The sequence below is a fragment of the Bacillus rossius genome, chromosome 12 (genome assembly GCF_032445375.1).
Source record: "Bacillus rossius redtenbacheri isolate Brsri chromosome 12, Brsri_v3, whole genome shotgun sequence".
Lineage (NCBI taxonomy): Eukaryota > Metazoa > Arthropoda > Insecta > Phasmatodea > Bacillidae > Bacillus > Bacillus rossius.
The window spans coordinates 39,164,053-39,184,552 of NC_086339.1; the positions used below are offsets into that span (position 1 = coordinate 39,164,053).

At 36.1% G+C, this 20,500-nt stretch overlaps 1 protein-coding gene across 1 annotated transcript in view; it reads right to left on the bottom strand.

The window, feature by feature from the left end:
• LOC134537857 (queuine tRNA-ribosyltransferase catalytic subunit) overlaps positions 1–20,500 on the bottom strand; it is a 77,968-nt gene that overhangs the window by 21,624 nt on the left and 35,844 nt on the right. The window lies entirely within an intron of this gene.

Sequence of the window (20,500 nt, forward strand, 5' to 3'; positions counted from 1 at the left end):
TTAAAAAATGCATTTATGGAAAGCATTTTGATGGACTGCTGTAAGTCGCTGTCATGTAGGACCTAACTGCATGTTTTCGGTGATACGTACAAGATCTGCAGAAGTAAATTGGTTATTTAGCACAGTTGACTCTATAACTGTGCAAAAATTCAGCATTGACAAATTTTTCACAAGTTGAAACCTTTGTTTCCCGTGCAGGTGTTGGCTCTCTATCTCTCTTGAAGGGCAGTCTGAGGATGGGGGGAAAAAAAATAAACCTACCCAGAAGGGACTGTTGTGGTACTATAGGGGACAGCTTACCCGGCGCGCAGGGTGGAAGACTTGTTTTTGAATGGCCTTGCCCCTTGGACACAGCGGTAGTCTTTTAGACCGTCTATTTATGTTCGTTACTTCCATGACGTGTGCCACGCGCAAATAACGGTACATTAGTGACGTCAGACGAGCTCGGCAACACTCGGTGAGCTAGTAGTCCAGGAAACGAAGACCAGACGAGACACGAACCTGTCGAAAAATTTTCCAAAGCTGAATTTTCGTAGAGTGGTAGAGTCAACTATCCTTACTAATAATATAAATGCAAAAGTAACTCTGCCTGTTTGTTTGTTTGTTACCTTTTCCAGGCTAAACGGCTTAACGGATCGTAATGAAATTTGGCAAGGAAGGACACAGGCTATCTTTTGTCTCAAAAAATAATTTTGAAGTGGGTGAAAAAAATATATCTTAATTTTATGTCATGTGTGTCATAGATATACAAACTGTTAGTGTCATTCCTCTATGTCCGCCGAGCAATAGCCGTGAAGCCATTACGTTTTTCTATTGCAAGGAACTGAGTAGAGAGTAAGAAAAATTAAAGCTCTGCATCGTAGTACACCAATACACCAGTAGATGGCACTGTTTTGAATTATCGCTTTATAAGGAACTAGGTAGAGAGTAAGAATACTTAAAGCTATTTATTGACCGTTTGTCGTCGACAGGTGTGGTTCAATTGTAACTACCCATTTTGTACTTTACAATTGTCATTACCCATTTTGTATTTTATCATCAATGTGGTTTTCAAAGTTAACTTGAGGGTAATCTGGGGCAAAACATAAACTTCATTACATCAAAATCGGTTCTCTTAATTTTTTTTAATATAAGTTGATTTTTAATAACGCTCAGAGACGTTTTCGATTGTTTACATTCAGTTGCAAGACCATCACATCTTAGTACACCAACACAACAGTATATGGCCCTGTTAGTTTTTTTATTTACCGTTTTATAATTTGCTCTAACTAATATTATAAATGCGTATATTATATATATATAAACACTATAACAGAAAACAAAACTAGCCGTCTGGTTGATTTATCGGTGGGTTTGTGTCATTTCTCTATGGCCGCCATAGATCTGGCAACTTCCTATAGGCTACTTCTTGACGAGACTCGTCCGCTTAGCGATATTATATAAATTGTGCTTGATATAAATTGTTGTGCATATTTCATTGGTAACTACTTGTAAAAATAGAGTTAGTGTAAATTAAAGTAAAAAGTACCTCACACTTATTTACAATATCTTAATCATCTAAAAATAGTTACGAGTTTTCAGTTTGGTTTGCTGTTAAAGCGTGTTTCAGTTATTTAAAATATAATTTATGTTCAAATTTTTTAGTATAACTAAAAATTAGAAGCGTTAGATTGTAATATTTTAATTAGATAAAAAAATTTGAAAAAGATACCTACTCTAAAAACAGCATCCTATCGACATCTATAATTTTTTATTTTTATATCGATAAAGGACAATATAAAGGTACCTTATTCTACGGATAGTGTATGTTTAACCGGTAAAATTAGTTGTTTTTTTTGTTTTATCCTGATGATAAGCGATAGTTTGTCTTTTATTATTTTTAAGATTAGATATTTTACTTCTTATTCTACTTTTTCACTTTTCATATTTCTTCATAATTATTTTCATTCTTTTTTTAACCTTTAAGGAAAAGTTTGTTTTGTTTAAATATTTTTGTTAGGTATCCTTTCCAGTTTTTTATTTTATATCTTTAGTTACAGAACTAAATTATAATTAAAAAAACTAAAAAAACACGCTTTAACAACAAAACAAACTAAAAAATAATAATAATTTTAAAATTATTAAGATACCAGCTTCTGCCCGCGACTTCGTCTGCGTGGACTTCATAATTGGGTCCAGAGAGAAATAAAAAAATGTTTGAGCTATAAAAAGGTTCGTGGGATAAAAAAAATTACCCGTAGGTATTTGGTAGCATCGCAGTGTGTCGCTCTGGGGGCAAGGTAGCCATTCCCACGTTGGAAACCTATGTATCACGTCTCCCACGAGAAAATGTGTGAGTGTTGAAAGTTTCATAAATTACTATATCATATTACGGTTGTGTTAATAGATTTAAAATTTATGTTTATCAAGTATATATCCCACAGACTTGAAACTCGGAAATTATGATCCTTATATTACACAATCATGTGAGAATGAAGTTTTCATAAATTCAACTCCCAAGGGTGCTTTAGCCCGGGTAACGCCGGGTACTTCAGCTTGTGCTTAATAACATACCGAAAGTTGACCGCTGTAGACCTAGTGTGTATCACCAAAAACGTGCAGTTAATTCCTAGATGACAGCGACTTACAGCAGTCCATCAACATGCTTTCCATTTACACAGTTTTTAACGTACTCTCCATATAGGTATCACAATAATCTAGAAACGCTATTCGAAACACCCACGTGAACAAATACTTCTATGTTGAATACTAAAGATAAAACAAAATAGAGAACGTTAATGATTTTTTAAACCAGTCATTTAAATAAAATTATGATTTACATACAGAACAAGGGAACAACGTCAAAATCATCTGTATAAAAGTTATTGCTTATTCATTAAGCTTTAAGGCGATTTAACTATAAAGAGTCTAGCGCAATTAGTTGAATCGCTAGAATAGCCTAAGTGTCGGCGTGTGTGCCGTCCTGCGGCGGTGCTCCGGTCGCAGCAAGCCGGCGCGACGAGCGTTGCACGCGACCTTGATGGCCAAGTTTCAAAGTTCCGAAGATTTTGTTTAGGGATTGCTGCAGATATGTTACGTTTATTTGATTTAACACATTTGAGTTAAATTAACGCAAATAAGAAAATAATTTTATCGCTTTTCCCCTGTGAAATGGCTCCATAAAATTACAATAAAATTATTTTTTGGAACTTGTCAACAGGAAAACCCAAAAATACCAAGTTTAAAAACTATGTTTATAACTACCTAAAACAAATTGGGTAGGCTTTCCTTCTCATAAATAACGATTTGAGATTTTACTTGTAATTTGGAATGGGAAAGTGGAATCACTAATGAGCTTTAAAGTCATAACTCTAGGGACCGGACATATGACGTCACAGTGCAGATGAGGCAGGATATCATATGAGATCATGTTTTTAGCATGTAAATTTTTAAGAAAAAAATAACCACTGTGAAGACAAAAAAACTGATTTAGAAAAATTAGCTACCTAAATTATTATTAATACCAATACTAATCAACAAATAAGTATATTATATTTCTTGACCTATTCTATCACTTTAAAAAGTATTCTATTTATATTTTATCCAGGCTACTTGTTCTATTAGAAACAAATACAATAGTTTTCAGAGCGCCAATTAAGGTTTGTATTTCTTATAAGTAAATATTTTTATTCTGAGGTAATATTATAAAATAAACTAAACTTTTGCATCTATGTACTTACATTAGTTAATTAAAGCTTTTTACTAGCGAATTTGACCTGATTATTTATATCTTTGTTACCTGTGATTAAAATGCTCCTACCCAAACGACTTGCCATGGATCCCAGAGCAGTACACATTGCGACACTCCGAATGCTCTAGCTATCAAATCGATTACTGTAGACTCCTAAATATATACAATTAAAAAGATTAATCAATATGCAGAAACTAAATTTAAAAGACTTTTACCTATGGTCTTTTAAGTTTCTGTAGTTTATATAATTTTTATTTTATTCCAGAAATTCGGTAAAAACATTATTTCGAAATTTGTGTTGTTTCATCTTGCTTATTTTTCATAGTATATATATATATATATATATATTTTTTACTTCTATACTATCACATGTAGAAAATGTGTTGTGAAATTTTTTTATTTGTTAACTTAAATGATACAACAAAAACAAGTTTGTAGGATTCATGTTTGTGGAGCACTGCAAGGAGCTGCTATTTATTTATTTTATTTATCGACTTTGTTGATGGCAAAGTTAAGGGAATACGCCTAAACATTTACATTTCTCTACATCATCATTACATATCTACACTAATATTATAAACAGGAAAGATTTGTATTTTTTTGTGTGTGTAGGTTTGTAATGAATAAACTCAAAAACTACTGTGCCGATTTCTAAAATTTTTTCACTATTAGAAAGCTACAATCACCCTGAGTAACATAGGCTATATTTATTGCTAGAAAAGATAAGGAAGGAATCTTTACTAAAACTTTAGTAACGTAATCCAATGTGTAAAAAAAATGCCATAAAACATCTTATATCGCATGCGCTGCGGAAACTATTGATGATAGAACAAAAGTATGTCCTATACAATATTAAAGAACATATCAATAACCACAAAAAACTTTGCGATACTATATGTCCAACTATTATAGTTATGACACAATAACCACTTATTACATTTTAAAAGTTGATATAAATGCCGACCAAAATTAGACCATGTTATTCATACTTCTGTTAAATTCCTTATCCAAATAAATCATATTGTTTTCAAGACTGTTTCAATTCCTGTAAATTACTTTTTTAATTGTTAAAATCGGCTATTCCAATCAATAGATGTTGCGAAATTAATAAATCATAGAAATAGAAAAAATAAACGCTGTCGCACTGTGCATGTTATTAATACCTATTTATTATTCCTTATCCAAATAAATTATTTTGTATTCAAAATTGTTTCAATACCTGTAGATTACTTTTTGAATTATTCAAATCGTGTATTCCATTCAAAATATATTACAAATTTAAAAAGTCACAGATACAGAAAAGGCGCGGCTAGCCAGGCACCGCAGGGGTGCGGGAGAGGGGCGGGCACATCTATGAAATAGGTACAGTCGCGCGGTCGGCTCGCTACGCAGCGGACGTAACCGACATTCAACACTTTTTGACTATTTTAATTGCAAATTTTTTTCCAAGTTAAAAAGTTTTTCTCAGAACTAATTATAAATAGTTTATTCACGCTTTATTGTTTATTTTATATAGTATTCTCTCACTTTTTCAATAGTAAGTATTTATCAAAAGTTATATTCTTATTTTATCTGATTAAAAAAATTCAACGTAATGCCTAGGAAAAAAAGTCTTAACTATCTAAAAGTTGCTCCCAAACGAGATTAGCAAAAATAAGACGTATTGGAGAATCATCTTCTGAAAATTCAGATCGTCTCGCAAATCAGAGAGCGTATGCTTCGCAATCGCGGGCCACAGAATCTAGCGCCAAACGTTCGCTACGCCTTGTTCAAAATAGTGACAGAATGTCACAAGCACGTACAAGGGAATCTAGCGCCGAAAGTTCGCAACGCCTTGCTCAAAATAGTGACAGAATGTCACAAGCACGCGCGAGGGAATCTAGCACCGAACGTTCGCTTCGTCTTACAGCACAAAATGCCAGATCGTTCCAACTATACGAACGACAATCGAGTGCCGAACACTCGCAGCGACTTATTGCACAGTGAGAAAGACAACAATCGTTAACAACTAGAATGCGTAATATAATTTTAGCTCATACTAATATATCAGCATTCAGTTACGATCCACATATTGATTATGCTCTCAGAACAGCATCCAAATCGGAGCAATGAATAAGGTTTGTCCTAAATGTTTTGCTAAAAAATGGAATGATTAAGCGAGCGGTATATGCTGCGCGTCTGGGAAAGTTATTCTTTCTAATATTAAAGAGCCACCAGAACCAATAAAAAGCCTTTTGACTAATAATCACACATATTCCGCGCATTTTTTTAAATAATGCACGTAGATACAATAGCCTTTTTCAGATGACTTCGTTTGGGGCGAAAGAAATTAGAGAGGGAAATTTTATGCCCACCTTTAAGGTAGAAGGGCAAGTCTATCATCTTATAGGTAGCCTCTTACCACCAGCAGGACAAAGCCCTCAATTTCTGCAAATATATTTTATTTCAGAAGCTGACCAACTATCATTGCGATAAAACATGGCCCCTATGCTAAAAATAGATTTGATTAACGAACTGCAGACCGTATTAAATAGCCACAACATGTACATACGAAGTTATAAACATAGTATCGAATTTAACAACCCTGAAAGTTTAAAATTAATCATTCACTCTGATCGCACACCTCTGGCAGAATACCAGGGCAGATATAACGCTCCTTCCATAAATGAAGTGGTCGTTCTATTGGTCGATGAAGATAAAGGACCCAGGGATATTGTACTGCATGGTAGAGACGGACAACTGAAACGAGTGTCGGAATTGGACCGCGCTTACGATCCGTTACAATATCCACTAATATTTGAATCAGGAGACGACATATATTATGTGACTATTCCTCAGCAGAATGCCTTACAAAATAAGACGGTGTCATGTATTCAATATTATGCCTATCGTTTAATGATTAGGACCAACTGTTTTAGCACACTGCATTATTACAAAGATTTGTTTAATCAGTATTGTGTGGATATGATGGCGAAGATGATTTCAGAATGGTTAAATTTTATTTGCCGAAACCAACAAAAGCTTAGAGCAGATGACCATATTCATTTGAGGGATGCTTTGAACCAAGACGCAAGCGTAAATGCCGCCAATATAGGTCAGCATGTCATCTTACCGTCATCATTTACTGGGTCTCCGAGGTATCTCCACGAAAAGACGCAAGATGCTATGACATATATGTGCGCAATTATGAACTTTTTCCCGGTCAGCGATCTTTCGAACGGCATGACATCATCGCTCAAGTGTTTCACTTAAAAATGAAAAAAAAAAAAAAAAAACCTCATAAAAATAATCACAAAAGACGCGATTTTTGGGCCGGTCAAATGTTATATGCTTACTGTAGAGTGGCAAAAAAAAAAAGGACTGCCGCATTGAAAACATGCAAAATATAGTGTAAAATCCACCAAAAACGACACTCACTGCGTTTTTTGACCTGTGCAGTAATGACGGATTTGCTAAAACACTACTCTATCACGAAGTCCCTCATTACTATACATGGGCTAACAATAAATTTTCTAGAAGGAAACGTGGCCAAGACGTAGTTGGACACCCCGGCATAAAAAAAAGATGCGGCATTGGGAAGAGTGTACAGCATTCATCCTTCCCAGTCAGAATGTTTTTATCTCAGCCCAACATCGTTTAAGGACTTAAAAACAGTTGATGGAATTGTAAAAGAAACTTACAAAGCCGCTTGCCAAGATAGATGTTTGCTGGAAAATGATAACCAATGGGAAATAACTTTGAGAGAAGCTTCGATTTCTCAATGTCCGTTAAAGCTGAGAGAATTGTTTGTGGTGATATTTTTATTTTGTTTCCCCTCGGAACCTCTCAACTTATGGGACACTTTTAAAGACGATTTGTGTCAAGATATCAGACACATAGCCCAACAACAAGGTCAAGATTTTGATGTTTATAATGAAGGCTTGATACAGATCGAAAACAAACTTTAGAGAATTGAACGACAAAAATTTAAGATCCTGATAAACATTTGGTTGAATGTACGGGATCGTGTCTCACGGTTATGGTAGCTGTGGAGATAATTTAAATTGGCCGACAGATATTGAGGGTATCCCAGCCGCAGTGTATTTTAAGCAAGAATCAGCATGTGCATATCACGCCCCTGTGTGAGTCTAAACTATTTCAACTTCTTATAGTACTGAGTTATATGGTCTCGTGATTTTAGGTTAAAAAAATTGGTTGTTAGTAAAGTCGGTTTACGGACGATAGTTTAACGTGACAACGTCATAAAAAAACATTGATGAAATTATTGCATACTTTTATGAATAAAATTGAATATTTTTTATTGAATTATCACTTTTTGGTATGGATACAAAGAAGGAGTGAAATGAAATATACAATTTAATTGATAAATTTACTTTTATTTGCACTCATTAATTCAAATATGTTTATTACTTTACCGAATAGATTATTTTAACTATAACTTTTATACATGTTTGCTATTTAACTTCAAGATCGTCTAGAATGTTTTACGCTTTTTCGCAATTACACATTTAACGACGAAGTTTGTTCGTCGTGAAATTAAAGGTAGAATTTAATAAAAATGCCCTAGCAGTTAATAAAATAAGTATTAGTAAGTTTAAGAAAGAATTTCGGCTTTAATCTCCAACCCAGACGCTCGTGGAGCGCTGGGGCCGAAATTAAAATTCGTCGAGAATATTTTACGTTTTTATGTCTTCCATTGCTCAAAATGATATGCAATTGTGGCCCCGGGCATGAAATTTTATTTATAATTCATTAATAATAACGCTCCTCGCGATAAACAAAGGAAAATATGTATTAACGAGTGCCTGGTTACCGCGGAAGCGGGCAGATAGCACGATTAGTTCGGTTCGCGTCCGTCACCGTAGGTGACAGCACCGTAGGGGAATAATATTATTTCGTTTTTATAATACGATTTTATAACAAATACGCATCCCAAATACACCAAACGTATTTATAATGTATCACAATATTTTTTAAAACATTGTGCAAAATATCCCGGGTTTAGTTTGAATTATTATGTTTAACTGTAAAACACCATTGTTCGTACAAAAGAGGATAGATAGCGCGATTCGTTCTGTTCGCGTCCGTCACCTTAGATGACAGCACCGTAGGGGAATAATTTAATTTCTTTTTTATAATACGATTTTATAACAAATACGCATCCCAAATACACCAAACTTATTTATAATGTGTTACAATATTTTTTAAACCTTGTGCAAAAGATCCCGGGTGTGATTTGAATTATTATGTGTAACTGTAAAACACCATTATTCGTACAAAAACGTATTTGAAAATTCAATATTACTTTTAAATAACCGTACCGATTGTGCTGAAAATCGGTGGACGATCGTTAAATTACATAATAATAATAATTCAAACGACGAAAACATGATTGAAAAGTCAAATCGATGGTTGTTTCAATCGAGTGGAAGAGAGATGCGGCGCAAGCGTACAATGAGCGTAACGGGACACATAGTAGTGGGACAATGTGCGTTACGGGACACTTTTTCGTGCGTGCAACCGCCGTTCATCGATTTATTAGACGTTTTCACGTCAAAAATTAATCTTACACAGGAGTTCTGGAGATTCTGAAGTCGTTTTGCTAATTTATCAGTCAAATCAGGAAACAAAACATCGCAGTAATCAAAGTGCGACATAATTAAGAATTGAATAAGGATGGTTTTAATGCTGGGAGGGGTGGGGGGGGGGGGAGAAAAAATTTATAAGCATCATAAGCAATGCACGGAGATCTCGATTTTCTTGCTAATTTGCATTACCTGATCCTTCCAGGTTAAAGTTGAATTTATCATAACTCCCAGGTTTCTCACAACCTTAGAGAACTGAATATGTATTCCTCCAAGCGTCAAGTTATTACGTTTAAAGAAGTTACTTTGGATATCATGAGAGCAGAGTCGATTATTATGGCCTGTGTTTTGTCAATATTCAACATGAGTTTATTGGCACTTACCCATCTCAAAATAGAAGCAATATCATAATATACAAAACTAATCGACTGATTAATATCAGTTGCTTTGGTATGAAGATAAATCTGAACATCTAAACATCATCTGTGTACATGTGATATTGGCAAGTAATGAGGCATTTAGGTAAGTCATTAATAAAAATTGCAAATAAAAGTGGACCAAGAATCGAACCCTGAGGAACTCCCGCTTTTACAAGGAGCCAGCAGGACAATTCACTATCAAGGACGACACATCGGCAACGAACGTTAAGATGGGATTCGAACCAAGCCAAACTCTATGAGAGAAGTTGTAGAGAACTGAAATTTTACTTAGTAATAGGGCATGGTCTGCCGAATCAAAAGCTTTACTGAGGTCAAGCAGCGTTAAAATCGTTAGTACCCGCTTATCAATAACACGACGTAGGGGAGGACGGGGCAAGTTGGCGATGTTAAGAGTTCACCATTTTTTATAATTTTAATTTTGGAAATACGATTTCCTTCTTTCCAGACACTATTAGAATAGTCTTTTGTCGTGGTGTAACTACATGAAAAAAATCTATATTTCTATATTATCTCAAAAATTCTGCCCTTTTAAAAATATAATGCAAATGTGCCATCTTGCCCCGTTACCGGGGCAAGATGACTTTGACTACGGGGTAAGATGACATTTTTGACACAAGTTTAAACATATTTATTCTTAGAATGCAAACTACTGTAAACTAACTAATTTAACATTGTTACATGCGTTTTTACATATAAGGCATGTTATTAAAGGCTTGGTTTGTTGAAAATTACAATTAATAGTTAACTTACATAACTAATTCAGAGTTGGTGTTTTATAAACAATAATCGCACACAAATTTTCCTCCTTCAAAGTTCGAGCAGTCCTCGTGCCACCATGTGTGGCATTTGCAACACTCGATCCAGTCTTCTGATGGAGGATTGACATAAATCTCATCACACACTGGACACTGCACTTCGGATATTTGAGCTGAAGTCATGCCTGTCGAAAGTTGGAGCTTCTTGGATTTGTCTCGAGAATCGAGCTTCAGTTTCTTAGTAACAGTTCCTTTTTTGGCTTCTCTAGACTCTTGTCTTTGTTGCTTCAAACGTTATTGTTCTATCCTCTGAGCTCTCCTCTGAACCAGAATCGCTTTCATGGGTGAGCTTGTGATGACACTTGCATTTTGCTTATGAGATTATAAAGCTCAGAAAATCAAACAAAAGTTATAAAAGAGTTGTATGTGGATACCACAAAAACCCTATAAAGCACTTGGGGCAAGATGACGAGTCGTCATCTTGCCCCAGTCAACTTGCCCCGATCAGCAATGTTATTAGTATTGGATTTTTTCGCTAGGAAAAAAAATAAAAGGTTAACAATATATAGTGGTTAAGAAAAGTATATAGTCTAAGGTAATAATGTGTGGCATTGAATATCCAAATATCTTACCTGTTTGTCCATGAGATATTACTTCGAAGTTCTTGAAAATTACAATACGTCAGACCAAATGTACGAACACAAACAACTAAATGGTGGCAGCGGCTTCACTGTGCGATTCTTTAGTGCCCACCAGTGTGGAGCGCTAGTAGTGTCTGTTAGGTGGTGCTATCTAGTGCCATGACGTGGAAATAAGTCATTCGTCATCTTGCCCCGCTCGTCAACTTGCCCCGTCCTCCCCTATATTATCCATAGCATTAATTAGGGCAGTAGTGGTACTGTGACCAGGTCTGAAACCTGACTGGAAAGTATCTAAAAGATTTCCTTTTCATAGGTATGTACATGTTTGCTGATGCACCAGGTGTTCAAGAGCTTTGGAAACAGCAGGTAGGATGCTTATAGGGTGGAAGTCTTTGGATTCTTCTGGAGATTTAATTTTTGGAATTGGTTTTATAAACGAGTACTTACATATAGTCGGATATTGACCTGTAGTAAGTGTTGCATTAAAAATGTGCTCCATAACAGATACAACAAATGGTGACATTATATCCAGCATTTTAATGGATATTTTGTCATTACAAACCGCATCACTTTTAATGCGACGCAGGGCCTTCGCAACATCTAAGCACGACATAACTGCACGTTTTCTGTGTGATGCACAAGGTTTGCAGCAGAAAACTTTTGATATGTTACAAAAAAATGTTGATTCTACCACTGTTGAAAAAGACAGCTTATATATATATATATATTTTCTTACATTAAAAACCTTAGTTTCCTAAGACCGAAATTTGCCCCAACCCGAGCAACTTTAGGTTCCCGCAGTACAATACACACTACGTCGCTCGGAACCTTTCACTGGTCAGATCAATTGAGTCAGAGCAATATACCATTTTAATGCTTAAGAATCATGCAACAATCTTTTCTAACGTCTTTTAAATCGGTCCATTCAGGTTTATGTTATCTGTATTTTCATTCATTTGATAATTATATTTCATAATATGAAACATTTTTCAATTATATCACGTTGAATAATATATTTAGATAAATTTTGTTTGGTTCACTACAGTAATAACGTTTACGGAATGCAATATTGTGGAGCACTCAAGAAGCTATTATTCAAAGTTTCACTTTACGTTTTTGGTGTAAAGCACAAGGTTTGCGGAGGTTAATTTAACATGTAACTAGAAAAAGATGATATTACAACGGTACCAAATCTCAGTTTGGGGTGAATATTTCATAGGTTACAAAACCTCGATTTCATGGGAGCGAAAGTCACCCCAGCCTTTGCAGCTGTAGCACTGTCGCAATACGTAGGTACTCAACACTGCTACACTCGGATCGTTCTAGCGATTTAATCAATTACTCAAGCCTCTTCAGATATATGTCACATTTTAGCTTACGAAATATGCACGAACATTTTTCAAGGTAATTATTACATCGGACCCTTTATTTTAATGTGATTCATATTTTTATGTCATTGACTGAGATAAAGAAAAAAACACTTTTTTTATTACTTTATCGATTTCTATCATACCTTTTATACTAATATTTGGCACATGTTTTAACATAAATGTGTGAAATAGTGCTTCTAGATTATTTTGATGCATTTATGGAGAGGCTATGTTAAAAACTGCGTAAATAAGAAACATTTTAATGGACTGTTGTGAGTCGCTGTCATCTAGGACGTAACTGCACGTTTTCGGTGATACTCTAAATGACTACAGCGGTAAACATTCGGTATATATTTAGCATAGTTGACTCTACCACTGTGCAAAAATTCATCTTTGGGCAAAGTTTTCACAAACTTTTGTTTCCAGGGATATAGCCCAGGAAACAAAGGTTTCAACCTGTGAAAAATTTGTCCAAAGCTGAATTTTTGCACAGTGGTAGAGTCGACTATGCTTAATAACATACCGAAAGTTTACCGCTGTAGACCTTGTGCGTATCACTGAAAATTTGCAGTTAAGTCCTAGATGACAGCGACTTGCAGTAGTTCAATAAAATGCTTCCCATTTTCGCACTTTTAACCATAGACTCTCGATAGCTATATGAAAATAATCTTAAAGCACTACTACTCACATTTATAATGAATAAAGTTCTAAAAGTTATTATTAAAGGTAAGAAAAAAATGTTAAATTAATGAAATAAGTTTTTTTACATCAGTGAAGGCAATAAAAAGACAATTCACTTAAAAATAAAGGGTCTTACGCAAATATTTCTTTAACAAAAGTTGTTGTATAGTTCTTAAGCTTTACAAGGACATATCTCTCAAAAGTCTAGCTTTATTTATAGGATCACTAGAGACTCCCGAGCTTATCAATGTCGTCTACGCACTGCGACAGAGCCACAGCCGCAAGCGCTGTGGCCACTCTCACTCCCACGAAATCGAAGATTTTTAATCTTTGTAAAATTTGCTCCTAACTGAAATTTAAAACAGTGGTAACATTCAAGTTTTCTAGCAACATTTGAAATGTTTACCTCCGCAAACCTTGCGCGGAACACCGAAAACGAGAAGTTAAGTCCTAAATAATACTTTATTGACCACTCAACAATATGGCACTATAACGTAATTACTATAGTATACTTTCAGAATAGCAAACCAAAACTTACTCAAAACATTATTCTCAATGATTAAATTTAAAAATCTTTCACTACGTTTGACGAGAGGTGTTCTGAAAAAAAGGGCACAAATAAAAATACGTATAACAAAAACACGTAGAGCCCGATGTGAAAACATTTAATAAAAGTTGTTGCAAAGTTCTAAAACTTTAAATTAGTTTATTTGTTGAGAGCTTGGTACAATGTGTCTGACCGCTAAAGCGATCCGAGCCACGTAGTGTATACTACTGCGAGGTTGTCGAAGTAGGCTCGGGTCGGGACGAATTTCGCTGTAAAGAAACAAAGGTTTTTAATACATGGAAAATTATCCCAAAGAAGAAACTTTGTACAGTTGTAGAATGAACGTTTCTTAGTAACATATCAAAAGGTTACCGTTGCAAACCTTGTGCGTCACGCAAAAAACGAGCAGTTAAGCCCAAAATGACAATTTTTTGCAACGATCCACTATAATGGATATTGCAAATGCAGTTTATGGAGTAGACTGACAGTATGGAACCCAAAATAATCTAGAAACATTGCCCTATCTGAGGATAGTGATAAAAAGTACAAAGTTTAAACATCTTTCTATAAAATAGACAATTTAAATCTTTAAAGTTAACGAATTCACTTTCATTCAATTTTTAGGAAATATAAATACATTTTACATAAACTTAAAGAGCCCAAAATGGAAATCGCTTAGAGTGAACGTTGTTGCATATTTATTCATCTTTAAATTGGTATATTTTTTAAGTGTCTCATACAATTAGTCTGACCGCTGAAGCGATCCGAGCCGCGTAGTGTATACTATTGCGATGTTGTCGAAGTAGGATCGGGTCGGGACGAATTTCGCTGTAAAGAAACAAAGGTTTTTAATACATGGAAAATTATCCCAAAGAAGTAACTTTTCACAGTTGTAGAGTGAACGTTTCTTAGTAACATATCAAAAGTTTACCGATGCAAACCTTGTGCGTCACGCCAAAAACGAGCAGTTAAGCCCAAAATGTCAATTTTTTGCAACGATCCACAATAATGGATATTGCAAATGCAGTTTATGGAGTAGACTGACAGTATGGAACCCAAAATAATCTAGAAACATTGCCCTATCTGAGGATAGTAATAAAAAGTACACAATTTTAACATCTTTATATAAAATAGACAATTTAAATCATTAAAGTTTATAAATTCATTTTCATTCAATTTTACGGAAAAGTTAATACATCTTACATAAATATAAAGAGCCCTACGTGAAAATCGCTTTCAATAAACGTTGTTGCATATTTATTCTTCTTTAAATGGGTATATTTGTTTAGGGATTCATACAATTTTTTTGACCCCTGAAGCTATCCGAGCCGTGTAGTGTGTACTACTGTGAGGTTGCCGAAGTCGGCTTGTGGTCGGGACGAATTTCGCTGTTAAGAAACATGGAAAATTATCCCAAAGCAGAAACTTTGTACAGTTGTAGAATAAACGTTTCTTAGTAATATACAAAAAGTTTACCGATGATCCCTTGTGATCACACCAATAACGAGCAGTTAAGTCTTAAATGATAATTTCCCAAACGATCCACAAAATTGTGTTTCGTAAATAATTTAATAACTCTATAAATACTTTTTTTAAGTTGGCTCCCAGTATACAGCAAACTTGGTTTGTCCTCAAACGTCATACTACTACGGTAATAGGAATATGAAATCACTACAGACAAGATTTTGTTCCGTTTACTATGGCGAAACCAGAGCTAATTGAGAAATGACCGAACGTCCCGGAAAGTTGTGATATTTGACGATATTGCGCGAGTAGCACACCCGTACGTGACTACAGAGAATGGATAGTTTCCTTAACCGTTAGAATTTCTGGTACGAACACCCTCTCACAGGTAGGGTCATAAAATATGGTCAAACTCTTGCAAAAACAACCACCACCGCTCTTTGCCACTAGCAATCCAACGACGTCAGCTAGGCGCAGCACTCAAATACATTAACTTATTAAAAAAAAACTGAATATGTAATGCTACCTATACGTTTTACAACACAACTCGTGTTTTATATATTTTCTGGGAAAAAAACCCTATTATTATTGGAATTATGTTGTAAAAGTGAAAAAGAGTACATTTACGATGTATCGTTTTATTCAATTTTTATGTAGTAAACAGATTTTAAAGAAGTAAATATATAATTTTTCTTTTTGTCGAATACAGGCTACATTAAAATTTTGCATTGTTCTGATCGAAAATAAAACGATGTATCAGAAATAAAAAAAAATTTGTTGCTAAAAAAATAATTTTTAATAATAAAATTTTTGAAACAGAATAAATCCATGCAGATATAAAACCAGAGGTCCTCTAGAGTTTTTCATTTACAAGTTCCAAGCAGAAATCGTTTATTGTTAATTTTATTGTATCTAAAAACATTCATTTAAGAAAAAAAAATGCATATATCATTACATGTAACATACACCCTCTCATATGAATTAGCTATGTTTTAAGTAATCCCTAAATAAGACCCAGTTGAATGAGTGTCGCAGTACGCAGTGTGTCGCAATGCCACGCCGGCGCTGCGGTGGCCGTGAGATCAGTACGGCCGCAGTACACTGCAACGCTCGGGCCGCTTTAATGAGCCAACTAATTACGTTAGACTCTTTATAAATATACTGTCTTAAAGCTAAAGGTATAACCAAAAACATTTATTTAGACATTTTTCGCATTGGATTCTTCAAATTGGTGTAAATAGTATTTTTATCTGAGTGGCAAAGATAAAAAATAATATGTCATGAATTAATCGCTTAATATCACATCTTTAATATTAACAATTTATGCTTTTTACAACATTAATAGCTGTATTAGAGTCTCAAGATTATTTTGGTAGTTTTATGAACAGTCTAAATTAAAAACTGTACAAATGGGTAGCATTTTAATGGACTGATGTAAGTCACTGTCATCTAGGACTTAATGCAAATTTTCGGTGATACGCACAAGGTCTACAGCGGTAAACTTTCGGTGTGTTATTAAGCATAGTCAAATCTACAACTGTGCAAAAATTCAGCTTTGGACAAATTTTTCACAGGTTTGTGGCTTTTTAAGTCTTGGTTTCCTGGACTAATATAGCTTTCCTGTAGCCTAGTCTAACTAGCAGTTAACTAGCCCCGGGGGAAGGTCAGTGGTGGCCCTGAGTGAATAGGCGACCGTCGCACGAACAATGAGTGACGCGACTACAATGACGGACTGCCAGGCCCCTTCAGGGCTGAGCACGAGCAAGCAGCCGGTTACCACGGTCGGGAGGTCTCTACGACCGACAGCCCCCCTCCCTCCCTAGTGACGAGGGGCACCAGTACCCACGGGGATTTCATGCGCTCAAAGAAGCACACGTGCCAAAACCGCGGCCGTCACGGCTCCATCGCCGAGTATCACCGCGCGGTCAAGGCGCCCAACACTCGGGCCCCCTTCAGAGGGATTCGTGCTGCACAAACCCCGACCGAATTCCTCCAGGAGGAATTCACAGCCCTACGACTGTCTGTCTATAAATTGTGGTTTCTGGCAAACCGCGGGACCAGGCAGAAGAGCGAGGGCGCCTCAGGCCTGCGATCCTGAGCGCATCCGCACCCTACGCGAGCTCGCAGGCGGCTCATAAGAGTGGACGACTACAGGCGTCCGGTGCCACACGCAGTGCAGCAAGTGCCAGCGCTTCGGCCACTCACAACAGAATGGACTCGAGCTAGTTATTATTTCAACCATGACAATACAAACAATTTAAACATAATTTCCAACATGGCCTGCATTCCCTTTCTCTCGTGTTTGCTGGTGACTCGTTGGCCACTACTCTGGTAACAAAATAAACTCAGTTCAGGCACGAGTAGGCAAAAACCATACACTGCTCCCAGTCCACGACAAATCTCTCTCATAACTTGGCCATAAGATAAACACAACAGGTCTTAAAGAGCAATCATCCTTGATGAGCTATTAATTAAACCTAATGTGTAGCTAGTATTAAAATACATAAACCACATGAAAATTACATTTATAACTAATATATTATTACGACAGGCTGCCCTCTGAACACTAACAGTCCTAATAATACAGGCAGCCTCAGTCCTTTTTAAGTTCGCTAGTTCACGAAGAGACCAGTCAGTCGACGCCAATATAGGTACTCGGGCGGGCAATGGGTATTTTGCACGTCTCAGTACTACTACCTCTCGGTTCGCGGCTCAGTGATATGGCCGCATCTCCAGGCGATTGTTCATCTCGTCCAGGAATGCCTGAGCTTGTGCCTGGTCCTCTCTCCTCATCTGGGTCCTGGGCGCAACCCCAGGATCAGCCACAACCAGCGGCCTGGACTGCGACTCGCTCGCGGCTCTGCTACACGCTGGTGACCCAGTACCAATTCCAAACCTCTCCCTGGACTCCGGGTGTAGGGTACCCACTGCTGATCAGCAAACGACGCTTTAAGTTGTGGTACTCGCCTTGGTCCTCAGGCGAGTAGGGACTCACTAGGCAGGTGGATAGTTGGCAGACCTGGTTCCAATCTCCAACACTCGCTCAGTCTTCTTGGTCGCTTTATCACGGCCGTTAGGTGTCACATGAAACCAAGCCTCACGTAGCCAGACCCACCGACGCTCGTGCAATGTAACTTAGCCTCACACTAGAAACTGAGTGAATCACTCCGACGGCAAGTAACTGTCCATGGTAATGATGTGACCGTAGTTCACATCTTACAGGTCTGAAAGAAGACGTAAGTTATAAAAAAAAATATTTAATAGCACAATAATTGGTTAAATTCACTGTTTATTTTACAGTTTATTTTCAGTGGTTGTGCACAATAGTTTACTCTCAAAACCACTCGCTTAAAAAGAGACTTATTATGAAAGCAATTATTTATTTAGAATCATTAACTTGCATTAATGACTTCGGTTGTTTCCTAAAAATAGTTACATATAAGTCCAACACTATAATGATTTTCAATATTACACTTTGTGTCTTACAAATGTCGTTGCTTATAATGTGACGAAATATACTAAAGAACAGCTGTAGGTATTTATTCAGAAGATCTCACGGCCCAGATTAAAAATGTAAATGGTATAAATTGTAAAGAAAACATTGGGCTAATGCTGGAATAAGAAGTTATGTGTGGCCAATCCTTAGTTTGATCCCTGTGAATTAAAATGTATAATAAAAATCTGGCTGCAGTGGTCCATGTTTAGTTAGCGTTTTTTTAAGTACTTATTTTTCAAACTTAAATAGTTTCTGGTTAATTGCTGAGTAGAACCTTCAATATTGTATAACATTTCTTTCTCGATTGAGAATGAAGAAAAAAATTATTTTATTCAAGCCCATTTCGCGCAGGCTACTTCAGTCATTCGGCGCACTTTTTTGTTGGTAAAAGTATATACAAAAGATCTCACGGCCTAGCTAATATTTGTGGATGGTATAAATTTTAAAGAATACCTTTAGCTAACATTGGAATCATGTGTTATGTTCGGACAATCCTTAGTTTGATCCCTATGAATTAAAATTTATCATAAATATTTGGCTGTCGTGGTCCATGTTTAGCTAGTGTTTTTTTAAGAACTTATTTTTCAAACATAAATATTTTTTGGTTTATTGCTGAGTAGAACCTTCACTTTCGTATGCTTATTTGAAATTTTTTTTTTAGATTGAAAATGAAGGAAAAAAATATTTAATTCGAGCACATTTCGCGCAGGCTACTTCTACATTCGGCGCACTTTTTTGTTGGTAAAAGTATATACAGAAGATCTCACGGCCCAGCTTAAAATTGTGGATGGTAAAAATTGTAAAGGATACCTTTAGCTAACATTGGAATTATGTGTTATATTCGGACAATCCTTAGTTTGATCCCTATGAATTAAAATTTATAATAAAAATCTCGCTGCAGTGGTCCATGTTCAAAAAGTGTTTTTTTTTTTAAGTAGTTATTCTTAAAACTAAAATATTATCTTGTTTATTATTGAGTAGAACTTTCAAATTGGTAAACATATTGTAAAACATTTCTTTCTCGGTTGAGAATGAAGAAAAAAAAATATTTTTTTGGAACACATTTCGCGCAGGCTACTTCAGTCATTCGGCGCACTTTTTTGTTGGTAAAAGTATATACAGAAGATCTCACGGCCCAGCTTAAGGCTAAGATCCTGAGTTTCTCGCGAGCTGGCAAAGACACGCGTAGTTATCTTTGTCCTCAACAGAGCGCACTAGTAGTACGGCTGAACGATGTAGCGACGCGCTGAAAAAGGATGGGGGGGGGGGGGGGGTGGAAAGAGGACGCTGTTCTCAGAATTCTTATCTCCCAGCGGGGTGTCATGTTTACGACAGGTCTGGAAGAGGGGGGTGGGGGAAGAGTGTACTCTGCCTCGGCGAGCATTTAGATTTCCAATCCCTTTGCCATTCTGTCCCTTTCCACCACACCCACTCAAGACTACTCGATCCTCAACAAAGCGCAAGGGAATAAATATTACTATTTTTGGTACATTTCAGTTAGAAACCTGTACGTAACCGAGTGCAACCCAAGGTAATTATAATAAATATTAATTTGGTGCACTACACATATACGATATACAAATTGTATGTTTTACTGCGGTGATTATGTGGCCAAAACTGTCAGATTTGGTCTCTTTTGCAAGAACGCTCGTTCACAGCTAACCACTACATTCAAATAAACTGGCCAGTAATGTAGTTTTCCTGCCCCTGTAAAAAAAATAATAATTTTTAACTGAGTACTACAAAGGTTTTGCGCTTCTACAAAATTATTATTTTTTTCCACATTTTGTC